Below are 16,244 nucleotides of genomic sequence, written 5' to 3'. Positions count from 1 at the left end.
ATATGGGAAAAGCTTGCCATTGATATTATATGTCCATTATTATATTTATATGTCATCTCTGCTACACTCGTCAGGTTCGTGTCAATTGTCTTTAGCAGGGAAGGGAACCTGAAAAATTTGTGTTGGACAATGGAACACAATTTTTCTCACTGGAATTTGAAACCTTTCTGGCAGAAGGGAACATAAGTGGCTCTGTTGATATGGGGAAAGTCGTGGACGTGATATAGCTTGACTTTAGCAAAGCAGTCTCACACATTCTTGCCAGCAAGTTAAAGAAGTATGGATTGGATGAATAGACTATAAGGTGGATAGAAAGCTGGCTAGATCGTCGGGCTCAATGGGTAGTGATCAACGGCTTGATGTCTAGTTGGCACCCGGCAACAAGCGGAGTGCCCCAGTGGTCGGTCCAGTTTTGGGCACCCCCACTACAGAAAGGATGTGGACAAATTGGAGAGAGTCCAGCGGAGGGCAACAAAAATGATTAGGGGGATAGGGCACATGACTTATGAGGAGCAGCTGAAGGAACTGGGGTTATTTAGTCTGCAGAAGAGACGAGTGAAGGAGGATTTGATAGCAGCCTTCAACTACCTGAAGGGGGATTCCAAAGAGGATGGAGCTTGGCTGTTCTCAGTGGTGGCATGTGACAGAACAAGGAGCAATCATCTCATGTTGCAGTGGGGAGGTCTAGGTTGGATATTAGGAAAAACTATTTCACTAGGAGGGTGGTGAAGCACTGGAATGCGTTACCTAGGGAGGTGGTAGAATCTCCATCCATAGAGGTTTGTAAGGCCCAGCTTGACAAAGCCCTGGCTGGGATGATTTAATTGGGGATTGGTCCTGCTTTGAGCAGGGGGTTGGACTAGCTGACCTTCTGAAGACTCTTCCAACTCTAATCTTCTACGATTCTATGACACTTTAACATTACATGTAGAAAATAATCATGTATTACAATCAAATTGATTGAGAAATTGAACAATTCCATAGAAGTTTGAAAGACAGTCTGGAGACAGCTATGCTGGAAAGAAAAGTGTGGACAACCTTCACTACGATTACTTTTAAATCTACAGGGCTACACACCATGCCACAACACAAAAGTCACCTGCTGAATTATTGCACGGTAGAGAGATGCATACTAAATTAAACATTGCTGGATTACATGGGCCTATATCTGATATATCATTGCTGCCGGATATCAGACAAACAGTTCAATGAAAACCACAAAAATATAAGATGCAGATAAATGCTGTGGGGTCAGGGAACTGAAATTCAAATGTGGCTTGTTTATAGAAGTATGAAAACCTGGAATGTTAGGAAAAGGAGAACCCAGGTTCACTTCCCCACTGAAAATTGTTTCTAAAAAGGACTATGACACTCCATACCTCAGAGTAGCACTCTGGAACTCCCATATTCATCACTGTCATAGAATTATGATATGTTTTGTACGAAGTTTGCCTTGAGAGGTATCATGTTAAAAGTCTTGATCTGTTGAACATTAATATCCTGTTGGATTGTATGTGCTATCATGGTATAGGAAGTTATGAAGTTTTGCTATGTATGTGTTACTGAAATATGTTGTGAGGTTGGGAACACCCACAACCAACCTTTCAGGTGCAACAATGGAGGAGGCAGACAGGGGTTAATGGCTCATCAACACCCATCGAGGAAAGGATCTCAGAAACTGTATACAATGGAAACTTCTCAGAGAGAACACGTAGACAATGGAGACTGCTTGACCAATGGAGACTACCTGATCCCCACACCACAGCAAAGGATTTTTCCAACAAGCTGGAAGAAACTATAAAAGAGGGGAAGTGACATCATCACTTGGCCTCACTCCCCCCACAACTCAACACCTGGAAACATGTTTGGAGGACAAAGACTTTGTATGTGGGAGGGTGGTTTCAGGCTGGAAAAGAGTCCCAGCCTGTGTATTGAGGAACTATACTATCCTGTTTAGTTTATAGAACTCAGATTGTGAATTTACTTTTATTTCTTAGGTAACCAACTTTGATCTCTACATTCGCTACCTATAATCACTTAAAATCTATCTTTCTGTAGTTTATATTTTACCTAAAACAGTGTGGTTTGGTTGAAGTGCTTGGGAAATCTCAGCTCAGTTTACATCGAAGCAGGGGCAGTCTGGGTAATGAACTTATTCTGGTTAGGCTTCTGACCAGGGCGAGATGGTACAGCTCTGCGGTGCAAGGCTGGGGAGCTGGGGGGAATTGGCTGGGGAGCTGGGGGGGAATTGGCTGGAGCCTCCCTATTGTTGGTTCATGAATGACTGGGAGAAGCATTCATGTAACTCAGCTGGGTGTGTTGCTGTCTATGGATGGCTGTGTAAGGGTAGTGCCTGCCAGGGGTATGTGGCTTGACACAGCATCACAGTGTGAGGGGCACCCCATGTTGGAGGGACAGAGGGCTCAGTGGTCCCACAGTCCATGTTGCACCCCAGGGACCCCGTCACAAGGACCTCACGCTTACAAGCTGTCAGATGGTCAGTCTGGAGCACTATTCATCTTGCCCCTGCTTACTAAGACATAGTGCAATGTTTCAGACTATCTAACTAGCCCTTTGCTTCTGACAATACAGGATAACTGACAGGATATTGGGCCTGACAAATATGCTGTCAGAGTCTGACAGCCAACTGTATTGGCTAGAGACTGTGTTCTGTAATTATTAAAGGAACAGTCTTCTATTATAACTAGAATTCTAATTACAGTTACATAACTACTTCTTAGTTATTGTTTATTTGCTAATTACATTATTTATGTTTATTATAGTAGCAGGTTATTGGATTAGTATTACTGCCGTAAGATTGAGTTTGTTCTAAGACGAGGGAAATGTGGTGTTGTTAGATCCAGCATTGATTGCTGAGAGCTGTAGTCTTTGTTTAGAAGCCAACAGGAAACAGGAAGTGTAAATATGGGTGTTGCTTCATTGTTGTCGTAATAAACCTTGTTGGATTTCACCCTTTTGGTCTCAGCTTCCACTGCTCAGCAAAGAATGAGATAATATTCAGTTAGGTAATAAATACACCATGATCTCCACAGGCAGAGCTGCCAAGCAGCTCCTGGTGCCTTTTCACAATGAGACTGCCAGAATGTGACTTAGGGCTTTCCTACACTAGGGGGCTACAGTGGCACTCTAGCTATGCCGCTGCAACCCCATAGTGCAGATGCAGACTAAAGCGATGGCAGGGTTTTCCCATTGCTGTAGGTAATCCACCTTCCCAAGCAACAGGAGCTAGCTCAATAGAAGCACTCTATTGTAATTCTTCACACCCCTGAGTGACATAGCTGTGTCAATCTACATTTTAAGTGTAGACCGGGCCTTAGAGCCTCTGGCCTTCTCTGCATGGGAAAGTTGTATCAGTTTAAATTAAATTGGTTTTTAATCCAGTTTATTTAGATGAGTGCGAACTCCTATGTGGACGCTCCTACATCCGTTTAAAGCTGGGGTCTCAAACTCAATTTACCTTAGGGCCACTGCCAGTCCTCAAATCCTCCCAGTGGGCCACTAGTGTCACTGAAGATGGTGCTCAGAAAAGAAAACGTTTATATTGTATTTTTTTATTTTGAGTTTCTTAGAAATAATAAAACTGTTATGCAACTTTATACAATTCTTCGTCTGCCAGAGAGTTTTTAGTGTTTGCCAGACACCTGGCAATGCTTCAGTTGTGTCAGTTTGTTGATGTTTGGCCTCAGTGACTGTGCAGTTGAAACCTTCAGGATTGCAGCAAGGTGTGCATCAGATAGTTGTGTTCGGTATTTTGACTTGTTTATATTCATTGTGGAAAAACGTGATGCTGCCTCGATGGCTGATTCTGCCCGGCAACTAATGATGCTGCCTCCATGGCTGATTCTGCCCGGCAACTAATGATGCTGCCTCCATGGCTGACTCTGCCCAGCCATTAGTGATGGTATCTCTGTCCCTCTCCCCCAGCCAATGGAAGCTGCAGGGGCCGCGCCTGCAGCAAACATTGCTGGCAGCGTGTCTGCATGCGTTTCTCCTCCGCAGGCCGCAGTGGGGAGGTTCTTGGGCCACAGATGGCCCGCAGGCCGGGACCTTGAGACCCCTGGTTTAAAGGCAGCTATCACTGGTTTAGTTAAACCTGTTCCAAACTGAGTTAAAATAAACAATAAAACAAAAGGCCTCTCTTACACAAAAATCAGTTGCATGTGGCTTTTTGCACCAGTTTAACTAGATGGTTTTCAACTTACACCTTGTGTTAAATCACTGCAGCTTCACAAGGTCTTTGTTTAGCAACGTAGTCACGAAAACCTGCAGCAGCCCATGGTGCTACAGCCCAGGTCTACCCTAGGAGTTTGTTCCTAGTAGCTATGCCAGAGTACACTGTCTTCAGATGTTGATAGATATTTGGCTGTGTGTGTGTTCTTTCAGCGTGCTTTCCAGCTCTGCGCAGATAGCAGAGACAGCAGGCTGTGATTGAACCACCCAATAAATTCACAGACTCGGTTTTCAGCAAAGGTACTTGGTCAGGTTTATTGCTGACGAGGCATGGTACTAATGCCCTGGCTCAATAGTTACAGGTACACTAACACATGTATGCCTGTGGCAATGGACCAGCTCAGTGAATGGCCCCGACTTTCCATTTTCCCCTCGGCCAGACAAAGACACCCTCTCTGAGATACATCTTTATATACAGATACAAACAAGTTACTCATTACTCCTGATGTACCAGGGTGCCACCCTCTGACGTATTAGGGTGCCACCCATTGATGTATCCAGGAGCCACCCATTACCTTGTACATGTTGGTTCGATCAAAAAATCTCTATCCATCATGCTGTCATCTTGACTTTTTCCTTAAGGTGGGTCAGCGTGTTCCTGTTCTCTTTGGGGAACGTGTTTGCTATCCAGATGTTCTGGTGCCACCTTTCTGGAATGTGTTTGCATATATTTGTGCCTAACACTACTTAGGAATGTGTGTTTCTGCAATATCAGCCCTATTCTTGCCAGATTCTGTCTGCTTGCAAGCAGGCAAAACCCGACTTTGCTTCTTTGCTTTATATCAACAAAACTACTTTAGTTCAGGCTAGGGTGACCAGACAGTGAAAAATCGGGACGGGGGTAGGGTGTAATAGGAGCCTATATTAAAAAAAAGACCCAAAAATCGGGACTGTCCCTATAAAATCGGGACATCTGGTCACCCTAATTCAGGCCTCAGGCCTCACACCAGGCCTCTGATACAAGGGCTTATGTTTCAGGCCCTCTTCCTTAGGGTTACCATTCGTCCGGATTTACCCGGACATGTCCTCCTTTTTGTGCTAAAAATAGCGTCCGGGGGGGAATTTGTAAATAACTCAAAATGTCCGGGATTTCCCCCCTCCCCCGGCAGAGCAGAGCGAGCGAGCAGCTGGGAGGGCTGCAGGGAAGTCCCGGGCTGGACTCCGGAGCAGCTGTAGAGGAGCTCCGCCCTGCATTCTGAGCCGGCAGCTCTCCCCTGCAGCCCGGCTCCGGCAGCACTGTGCAGGGCCAGGGACCGGGTTTTGTGTTGCGCTGGGGAGCGCAGCCACGTGTCCGGCTCGCACAGAGCCCAACACCCTGTTCTGAGCAGCAGGGTAAGGGGGCCAGGGGGCAGGAGAAGGGGCAGGGAGATTTTGGAGGGGGCAGTCAAGAGACGGGGGGGGATCGGGAGTTCAGGGGGGGGCTTTTTGTGGGGAGTGGAGAAAGTTTTGGGTAGTCGGTACAGGTAGGAGTCCTGGGGGGCAGTTGGGGGGGGGTCTTAGGAAGGGGCAGTTAGGGGATAAGGAACAGGGAGGCTTAGGTAGGGGGTGGGGTTCTGGAGGGCAGTTAGGAGCAGGGGTCCCAGGAGGGGGCAGTCAGGGGACAAGGAGCGGGGGGGTGGGGGGCTGGGAGTTCTGGGGGGGAGCTGTCAGGGGGCAGGAGTCGGGAGAGGGATCGGAGCAGTCAGGGGACAGGGAGCAGAGGGGTTTAGATGGGTTGGGAGTTCTGGGGGGGGCTGTCAGGGGGTGGGGAGTGGTTGGATGGGGCGTGGGAGTCCCAGGGGTCTGTCTGGGGGTGGGGGTGTGGATAAGGGTTGGGGCAGTCAGGGGACAAGAGGCAGGGAGGCTTAGATAGGGAGTGGAGTCCTGGGGGGCAGTTAGGGGCAGGGGTCCCAGGAGGGGGCAGTCAGGGGACAAGGAACGGGGGGAGGGTTGGGGGTTCTGGGGGGGCGGGGAAGTGGGAGGGGCAGGGGCGGGGCTAGGGTGGGGCTCCTCCCATCCTCTTTTTTGCTTGCTGAAATATGGTAACCCTACTCTTCCTACTACATAAACTATACCAGCAAAACGGTCCTGGTGGTTTATACCAGCAAAGTGACTTTGTACCACCTTATTTCACCCACCCTGAGCAAATCAAGTTTTACGGGGAATGGTCACAGCTTTGCCAGTATAACCGTATTTACACTAGGGGTATCTTGCTTTCTAGCATTCCCAGGCAACTGAGAGTATCTTCCTTATGAGTGTGCTACAGAATTCAGGAAACAGAGCAGGACCAGGGATATAAAGTTTAAACCAGAACTCTCGTTATAACATGACAAGATGGCTCCTACAAACTTTCAGCATACAGCCTCTGCGTGTATCTACTTCATGTGAGAGACCCCTGATAATGGGAGGCCTTCTGGTGATTAAACAACTAATTTTAAAGAGACTATAAATACAATATACTGCTGCATCACCCTTGCTTCATTCTTTAAACTTGTCCCAATAAATAACTGAACTTCTCAAACAAACAGGCCAGAGGCATGAGTAGAGAATTACAGCACTGATTGCTGTTAAATCTTCATCTGCGTGGGTCTGAGACTAACGCTTAAGCTGCTGGCACTTATTTTTACCACTGGCGCAATCTGTCATCTCTATGGGGGGAGGGATAGCTCAGTGGTTTGAGCATTGGCCTGCAAACCCAGGGTTATGAGTTCAATCCCTGAGGGGGCCACTTAGGGATCTGGGGCAAAATCAGTACTTGGTCCTGCTAGTGAAGGCAGGGGGCTGGACTCCATGACCTTTTAAGGTCCCTTCCAGTTCTAGGAGATAGGATATCTCCATTAATTTATTTTATTTTTATTTATTTATGTCATCTCTGTTGCCGGCACAGGGGCCCGAGGACAGCAACAGTGGGGTTCGGTGCCTGGAGTGCTTCACGCCAATAAACATACCGGGGTGGAGAAACAATCAAAGTTATTTGAGATCTCAAAGTGGTGCAAGGAGACAGGCAAGTCTCAAATCGAGCACACCAGCAAAAACAGTTTCTCTCTTCTTTATACATTTTACAACTAAGCCCCCCCTCTCTCCCCCTTCCTACCACCTCCCCTCTACTCCCCCTCCCCTCTCTACCGAAGGCCTGTTTATACATTTAAGCAACTAAATCATTCTAGGGCTATAAATCTAGCTTGTTAGTAACTTCTCTCTAAACAGTTATTTGGTCCTGTTTACCCTTAGTTTATTACCCCTTCCCCAGCTAGAAACATGCAAACCTCATCATTATTGTTTGGTACCTGGCATGAGCAAGGTCGTAATTGCTAACTAGCTATTTACACATTCCAATTCCTGTCCTTGGTTGTTGAGGTCGATTAGAGTTAAACATGGAAGGACAGAGTTTAAACATGGAAGAACTCTGGCTCAGGCAGGCATAGTAACCCCAACATCTCTGTAGACAATTGTCATACGAATCCTGGTCGCAAATGTGTGTGTGAGAGAGAGAGTGCGCGGGGGGGGAGGCAATAGGCCACATGTCCTCCCCTTCCTTACTAAGGCTATGGAGTAACTACTCACCTGCTACTGCAACTTGGCACTTAAGGTTTCTAATCCTCAGCCCCTCATACATTCCATAGAGTCATAGATGTTAGGGCCAGAAGGCACTTTTATGATCATTTAATCTGACCCTCTGTATGACACAGGCCAGAGAATTTCTCCCAGTGATTCCTGCATCCAGCCCAGTAACTTATGGGTGAGCTAGAGCAATTATTTATTAATTTATTTATTTTTAAGGAAGAGACTTACAATTCTGATTGAAGGACTACAGGAGATGGAGACTCCACCATGTCCCTTGTTCCAGTGATTTAAGTACACACATGGTGAAAAATTTGCACCATATTTTGTCTGGCTTCAACTTCCTGCCACTAGAATTGTTATTTCCTGGAGCTCTCAGCCAGTTTAGTTGGGCTGCTCGCTCTGTTCAATGATACACCTTATCATTTTATCCTGGATGTCTGGAATGTGTTTTCCAAAAAAGTAACTGTTGTGCTATAAAGGAAGCCCATGATATGCAGGGGGTTAGATGAGATGCTCTAAAGGTCTCTTCTGGCCATAAAGTCTACTAATTTTGGAAAAACTGAGTGTAGCATTGGGAGCAGCCTCTGATGTTTTACTGTCTAGCCGGCTTGCTTCCTAGAACGAACACGCATTGAGTGGGGTGATCCACAGAGAGCAGCTCAAACCTTCAAAGTATTAGGCCAGCAGCAGGACATTAGCACTTCAGGGGATGGGTGGGTGTGGCAGTGACATCACAAAGGCCTTTGCAGGACCTGAGCCTATTGGTCAAAGGTGGTACGGAGGTGGTGACCTCACAGAGAGATGCTGACATCAGCCAGGCAGGACGGAGCACAGGGCCAGGGAAACCTCAGAGATCCCTGTGGCTTTGCTTCAGCAAGTCTCCTTCTCGAGGTCTCTCATTCAGGACTGAGAGAGTATTAGGGTTCACGTACGTGAGCGCGAGGAGAAGCCTTTTTCGAGTTTTCTCCTTTCCTTTTACTGATTTTACAAGAAAACAGACATACCTGTTGAGAAGGTAAGAGCCTCGGAGAGGTTTGTAACCTGTTCAGTCTGATCCACCTGGTGCCAGCTGAGTTCCAGGCATGGAAAACACTAGTTCAAGGTGGCAGAATTTTATAGCCCACCTGGGATTTTGTCCCGTGGAATCACTGGGGACATTAGGATTTGTCCTTTTCGTTTTACCTTTCCTCCATCCCTCCTTCCTTTCGCTTAATCTCTTATTTCTTTTGTCCTTTCTCCTGTTCCCCTCCCACCACCAGGAGGTGTGTGTGTGTGTGTGTGTGTGTGTGTGTGTGTGCGTTGCGTGTTGCGGGGGGTGCTCTGCATCTCCCATTGTGGGAGGTCCACCCAAGAAAGTGGGGTTGAAATAGTCTTCAGACAGTGATCCCTACCAGTGACCTGGGCCTTCCTTTGGTCTCTCTGGTGAGAACTCTCAGCCTCCCGCCCCTCAGTCTCTACCCTGATTGGTTGAGCAGGGGGTTATTGACAGGGAGGAGACTCAGGTCCTTGTTGTTCTCTTTTAAGAACAAGTAAATAAATCATAACCAGTCATCTGTTTGACGACTTTTGCTGCTTCTCTACATTAATTGTCTCTGCGCAGTTCATGAACTGTTGTTGGTCTGGAGCTCATTTGAGAGCACTTTATTCAGGCTCTGGCTTTGGCAGGGATGGGGAGGGACCAAAAAGGCTGGTTAGTGATACGCTGCCTTGACCCCAGACTCACGCCTGCTCCCCGCTCGGTTCCAGGCTGTCCAGGGTCCCGAGGAAGTTCAGGAAGAAGGCTCTGCAGATGGCCCCAGAGCCTGAGGGAAGCAGCTGCCATCTTCTCCAGGAGCAAAGCGGCTTCTCCGTCCCTGCTGGCGGGGAAGGAGCTCCCCGCCGAGCGAGGAGGTGGAAGTGCCCAGCCTTCTGGCAGAGGAAAGCCACTCCTGGCGCAGGCGCTGAGGTGAGAGAGCCACCGGCCAGGCCAAAATGGAGCTGGCTCAGGATGCGGCTGCGCAGGCAGGACCCAGCCCAGAAGGGGAGCCGGGCAGGGTGGCTCTGGGGCTTGTTGTGTGGGAAGCACCGGCCCCAAGAGCCCAGCCCTGATTCTCAGCAGGAGGCATCGCCCTGCCTAGTCCCTGAGGACCTTCCAGCCTCCCCAGGGCAGGAGGTGGAGGATCCCTGTCGCAGCACCAGCAGCTCGGCCCACTCCCCAGGGGACAGCAGCAGCACCTGGGACTCAGGCAGCAGTGAGGCTGATGGGCGCTGCTGCTTTGTTCCAGGTGAGGCGCCAGGCTGGGCTCAGGGAGGGGTGAGGAGGGGGCTGTGAACACCCTGGGCCACGCACTCGACCAGTGCTATGGGGGCGGGTCCCCAGCCCAGGTGTTTGGTCTGAGCCACGTGAACCCCACTGACACTAGATGCTGCGATCCTGTGGCTTAGCATTAGTGTCTGGGATGACTTGGGGCAAGATCTCAACCTCCCCGCAACCCACTTCACTGCTGCCAGAATCCCTCCTGACCCCCCTGCTAGAGCCGCCTCCCTGCCCAACCTGGGTGGGGGTGGAGAAGAGGGTTCTGAGAACTTGAGCTGTGGTTTGGAGGTGGATCAGCTGTCAAGGGCACTGAGGGGGAGGTGGCAGGAACTCACCCTACAAGGAGGGGGTGTTACCAGATGTGCCCATTTCTTTGGGGTATGCTGATTTATTCGGGTTACTCTTCTGGGGAAGGGGGTTCTGTAATTCTATCAATGTACTGCTTGTGTCACTTGTTTTTTCATATGAAGCTCTACTTCTCCCTTCTGCAAGTCCCCTCTCAGTGGAGCTATCCTGCAGGACCTAGGCTCCCTAGGGCTGGGTTACTCCAGCCCCAGAACCAGATGAACACCCACACACCCACACATACATTAACAGAGCAAGTGTGAGCAGACCGGGTCAATCAGCACTGTCAAGCTGACCCCTTATATGTCTCTGGACTCACTGGGCTGGATGAAGCAGCACTTTCAAGCTACCTCTCCTTATATGCCCCTGGGCTCCATGGACTGGGTCAAGCAGCACTTTCGGCTGTTACCCTTATGCGTCCCAGATTCAGCACGTCTCTAACCCCACTCCCCCTACACAATTGTACTGGCAGTAACCTACTTGATGAGCAAACCCCACAGTATTTTGGGCGCTGCAGGGATCTTTAGTTTAGGTAAAAGAAGCGTTGCTGTAGAGTGAATGGGGGAAGCTAAAAACACAAAAGAGTAAAGTTCAGCAACAGAGAGAGAAGCAACCAAGTTAACCATAAAAGTTATTTATTGAATAATAGTGATAACTACACAAGGAGAGCTAAACCAACATAACATACATTATTAAAGGTTAATACCTAAGGTAGAAAGGAAAACACAGAGAGAGAAAGAGGGGGGATCTCACCCACTCCATGAGGCTTGAACTGGTCGCAGTTCCCAGGTGATGGTGGTTGCAGAGGGTCCTGAATGTAGGAGACAGGCAGAGCCGCCAGCACGATCAGTCAGGAGAAGATGGAGTTCCAGTGGAACTGATGCATAGTTTGGATCTAAGCATCAGAACCCTGACTACAGAGTGAGTAGGGTTTTTTGTAGAGAAATTGCAATTGTTCAAGGGAGAACACTAGATTTGTTTATAGGTAAACTGATGACTCAAGGGGTTTCTTTAGACTAGACAATAGGAACTGATCACTCTTGGCTATGGGTGGTGTTTTCTTCCAGGGAGCTCACAATGCAACTAGGCTACTTCAGTATTTGGATATCGATTAAGGATTCATTAATAGAATTGGTCTGATAATTGCTGAGCCGGGTGTGTGCAGTCATAGGTTCATTAGCATCTAGAGCAGAGATTCCCATGATGCAGTGCTTCCCTGCTTTTTCTGGTCCCAGAGTTCACTGTGGTTCTCTGTTCTCCATTCTGTATGTAAATTGAGATGTCTTCCTGTTTCATCTTTCATGCAGATGAGGCTAGGGGAGTTGTCTCTGCTCTCCATTCTGTATGCTAATGGAGATGTCTTTATCTTGTCACCCTTGTCAGGAGGGGTCTAGGTGTGTCACCCAATGCCCTTCACTGCTCTCTGCAAGTTTTTTCCTCTGATGGGTTTTAGTTTAAGCAGAGGTGGTGGGGGGGGGTGTCTTTCATGAGTCAGGCTGGAGACTGCACCCTGGTTCCCCAAGAACACAGAGGTGTCTGGTATCAGGGAGTTGGCACTAGAGGTTACTAGAAAGGACAAGAAGACTCCATTCTGGGGTTCAGGAGGTGAATTCATCCCTCAGTGGTGGGCAGGTGCTGGGTGGAAATACTGCCATTCCAGGTGCCCTTAATTCCCCCTGATTCCTCAGGGCGTTTGAGTCTCTGACAGGTTCTCGTTCCCTTGCAGCAGGAGGACGTCACGGCCAAAGTGATGCACCAGCTCCGCATCATCCGGCACTTGCGCCAGGTGCCTGAGACACTGCAAGGGTTGTGCCTCTGAGGCCATCAGCAACTCCCGCTCCCTGCTGCAGGTACTGCTGTGGCTCACTGTAAATGGGGAGCTAGTGGAAGGGGAAATGGAGCCCCCTGGCACTCACTAAAAGGGAAAGTGGTGGATTCTCCATCTCTTGATGTCATTGAATGAAGACTAGATGCCTTTCTGGAATGTGTGTGCCCAAAAAGTAATTATTGTACTATACAGGAAGCCTATGATATGCAGGGGGTTAGATGAGATGCTCTAAAGGTCTCTTCTCAGCCTATTGGTCAAATGGGTTAGGGAGGTGGTGTCCTCAGAGAGAGATGCTGACATCAGCCAGGCATGACAGGGGCGCAGGGCCAGGGAAACCTCAGAGACCCCTGTGGTTTTGCTTCAGCAAGTCTCCTTCTCAAGGTTTCTCTTCGAGGACTGAGAGAGTATTAGGGTTCACGTATGTGAGTGCGAGCAGGAGCCTCTTTCGAGTTTTCTCCGTTCCTTTTACTGATTTTACTAGAAAACAGACTTCCCTGTTTAGAAGGTAAGAGCCTCCAAGGGGTTTTGGAACCTGCTCAGTCTGATCCATCTGGTGCCAGCTGAATTCTAGGCATGGAAAACACTAGTTCAAGGTGGCAGAATTTTATTCCCTCCTTGGGATTTTGTCCCGTAGAATCACTGGGAACATTAGGGTTTGTCCTTTTCGTTTTACCTTTTCCTCCATCCCTCCTTCCTTTCTCTTCATCTCTTACTTCTTTTGTCCTTTCTCCTGTTCCCCTCCCACCACCAGGAGTGGTGTGTGTGTGTGTGTGTGTGTGTTGCTGGGGGTGCGCTTCACCTCCCCTTGTGGGAAGTTGATCCAAAACTGTGGGATTGAAAAATGCTTGGACTCCACTGACACTAGATGCTGCCATCCTGTGGCTTAGCATTAGTGTCTGGGATGACTTGGGGCAAGATCTCAACCTCCCCGCAACCCACTTCACTGCTGCCAGAATCCCTCCTGCCCCCCCTGCTAGAGCCGCCTCCCTGCCCAACCTGGGTGGGGGTGGAGAAGAGGGTTCTGATAATTTGAGCTGTGGTTTGGAGGTGGAACAGCTGTCAAGGGCACTGAGGGGGAGGTAGCAGGAGCTCACCCTACAAGGACGGGAGTTGGCACTGGAGGTTACTAGAAAGGACAAGAAGACTCCAGTCTGGGGTTCAGGAGGTGAATTCATCCCTCAGTGGTGGGCAGGTGCTGGGTGGAAATACTGCTGGTTCCAGGTGCCCTTAATTCCCCCTGATTCCTCGAGGCGTTTTAGTCTCTGACAGGTTCTCGTTCCCTTGCAGCAGGAGGACGTCATTGCCAAAGTGATGCACCAGCTCCGCATCATCCGGCACTTGCGCCAGGTGCCTGAGACACTGCAGGGGCTGTGCCTCTGAGGCCATCAGCAACTCCCGCTCCCTGCTGCAGGTACTGCTCTGGCTCACTGTAAATGGGGAGCTAGTGGAAGAGGAAATGGAGCCCCCTGGCACTCACTAAAAGGGAAAGTGGTGGATTCTCCATCTCTTGATGTCATTGAATGAAGACTAGATGCCTTTCTGGAATGTGTGTGCCCAAAAAGTAACTATTGTACGATACAGGAAGCCTATGATATTCAGGGAGGTAGATGAGATGCTCTAAAGGTCTCTTCTGGCCATAAAGTCTACTAATTTTGGAAACACTGAGTGTAGCATTGGGAGCAGCCTTTGATGTTTTACTGTCTAGCCGGCTTGCTTCCTAGAATGAAGACGCATTGAGTGGGGTGATCCACAGAGAGTAGCTCAAACCTTCAAAGTGTCAGGCCAGCAGCAGGACATTAGCACTTCAGGGTTTGGTTGGGTGTGGCAGTGACATAACAAAGGCCTTTTGCAAGACGTCAGCCTATTGGTCAAAGGTGTTAGGGTGGTGGTGACCTCACAGAGAGATGCTGACATCAGCCAGGCAGGATACGGGCACAGAGCCAGGAAAACCTTGTCGACCCCTGTGGCTTTGCTTCAGCAAGTCTCCTTCTCGAGGTCTCTCTTTGAGGACTGAGAGAGTATTAGGGTTCATGTATGTGAGTACGAGCAGGAGTCTCTTTTGAGTTTTCTCCTTTCTTTTTCCTGATTTTACTAGAAAACTGACGTCCCTGTTTAGAAGGTAAGAGCCTCCGAGAGGTTTGGAACCTGTTCAGTCTGCTGCATCTGGCGCCAGCTGAATTTTAGGCATGGAAAACACTAGCTTAAGGTGGCCAAATTTTATTCCCCACCTGGGATTTTGTCCCTTAGAATCTCTGGGGACATTAAGGTTTGTCCTTTTTCTTTTACCTTTTCCTCTATCCCTCCCTCCTTTCTCTTCATCTCTTACTTCTTTTGTCCTTTCCCCTGTTCCCCTCCCACCACCAGGAGGGGTGTGTGTGTGTCGTGGGGGGTGCTCTACAACTCCCATTGTGGGAGGTCCACCGAAAAATGTGGGGCTGAAATAGTGCTCAGACAGTGATCCCCAGCGGTGACCTGGGCCATCCTTTGGGCTCTCTGGTGAGAACCCTCATCCTCCCGCCCCTCGGTCTCTACCCTGATTGGCTGAGCAGGGGGTTATTGACTGGGAGGAGACTCAGGTCCCTGTTGTTTTCTTTTAAGACCAAGTAAATAGTCATAACCAGTCATATGTTCGACAAATTTTGCTGCTTCTCTGCAGTTCGTTATTTTCTCTACCATTCCAGTTCTCCTAAAATACTTGCTGAGTAATTACTATGAACTCTTGCTGGTCTGGAACTCACTTGAGAGAACTTTATTTAGGTCATTCAACGTCTGAAATTCAAGATCCGATGGTTAGTTTGAAAATCAGGGCTCTTGGGTTCTATTCCCAACTCTGCCACGGACTGGCTGTGTGACCTAAGACAAGTCAATTCTCCTTTCTCAGCCTTAGCTTCTCCCTCTTTCAAGTAGGGATAACAATCCGCCCCTACCTACCTCCCAGCGGGTGGAGGATGGGGATCTATTGGAGAGTGTCACTAGGAGCAGTGCATAAGATGAGGTGTCCTATCATGTTTACTCAGATCAGATTATGACATAATAGAATGGCTGAAATAGTCTATTTTATTTGTATTTTATTATATTGCAATTGTTAAGAGCAGCAACTACTTAGCTCAGACTGAAACATCTTATCTAATTTTTGAGATCTAAGTGTCTCCTCTTTGTGTGCGATGAGACAATTTAACACACTGTGACACAGAAGATGCTTTTGTTTTGCAACAAAATATTTTTGCAAAGAATTTTCATGCCACTTGATATGATTTCAAGAAACAAACTGGTTTAGTTTGAATGGGATTTTTGGACAGAAACGGTTTCAATGAAATTTCCCCACCATCTCGATTCCTGGGCTCTATCCCTGTCTTTGGGGGGTTTGCTGTCTGTTAGAACAGGAGTCTGATTTGGATAGGGATAGAGACCTCTTCAATGTTTTTATTGAAGTAAATACTAATGGGAATTGTGTGATCATGGGAGACTTTAACTTCCCAGATATAGACTGGAGGACAAGTGCTAGTAATGTAATAGGGCTCAGATTTTCCTAGATGTAATAGCTGATGGATTCCTTCACCAAGTAGTTGAAGAACCAACAAGAGGGGATGCCATTTTAGATTTGGTGTGGGTAGTGAGGATCTCTTAGAAGAAATGGTTGTAGGGGACAGCCTTGGTTTGAGCGATCATGAGCTAATTCAGTTTAAACTAAATGGAAGGGTAAACAAAAACAGATCTGTGACTAGGGTTTTTGATTTCAAAAGGGCTAACTTTAAAAAATTAAGGAAATTAGAGAGGGAAGTGGATTGGACTGAAGAATTTGTGGATCTAAAGGCGGAGAAGGCCTGGAAGTACTTCAAGTCAAAGTTGCAGAAACTATCAGAAGCCTGCATCCCAAGAAAGGGGGAAAAATTCATAGGCAGGAGTTGTAGACCAAGTTGGATGAGCAAGCATCTCAGAGAGATGATTAAGAAAAAGCAGAAAGCCTACAAGGTGTGGAAG

Source organism: Malaclemys terrapin, chromosome 13 (genome assembly GCF_027887155.1).
Source record: "Malaclemys terrapin pileata isolate rMalTer1 chromosome 13, rMalTer1.hap1, whole genome shotgun sequence".
NCBI classification, from domain to species: Eukaryota; Metazoa; Chordata; order Testudines; family Emydidae; genus Malaclemys; species Malaclemys terrapin.
Note: the sequence above shows the minus strand (reverse complement) of the source record.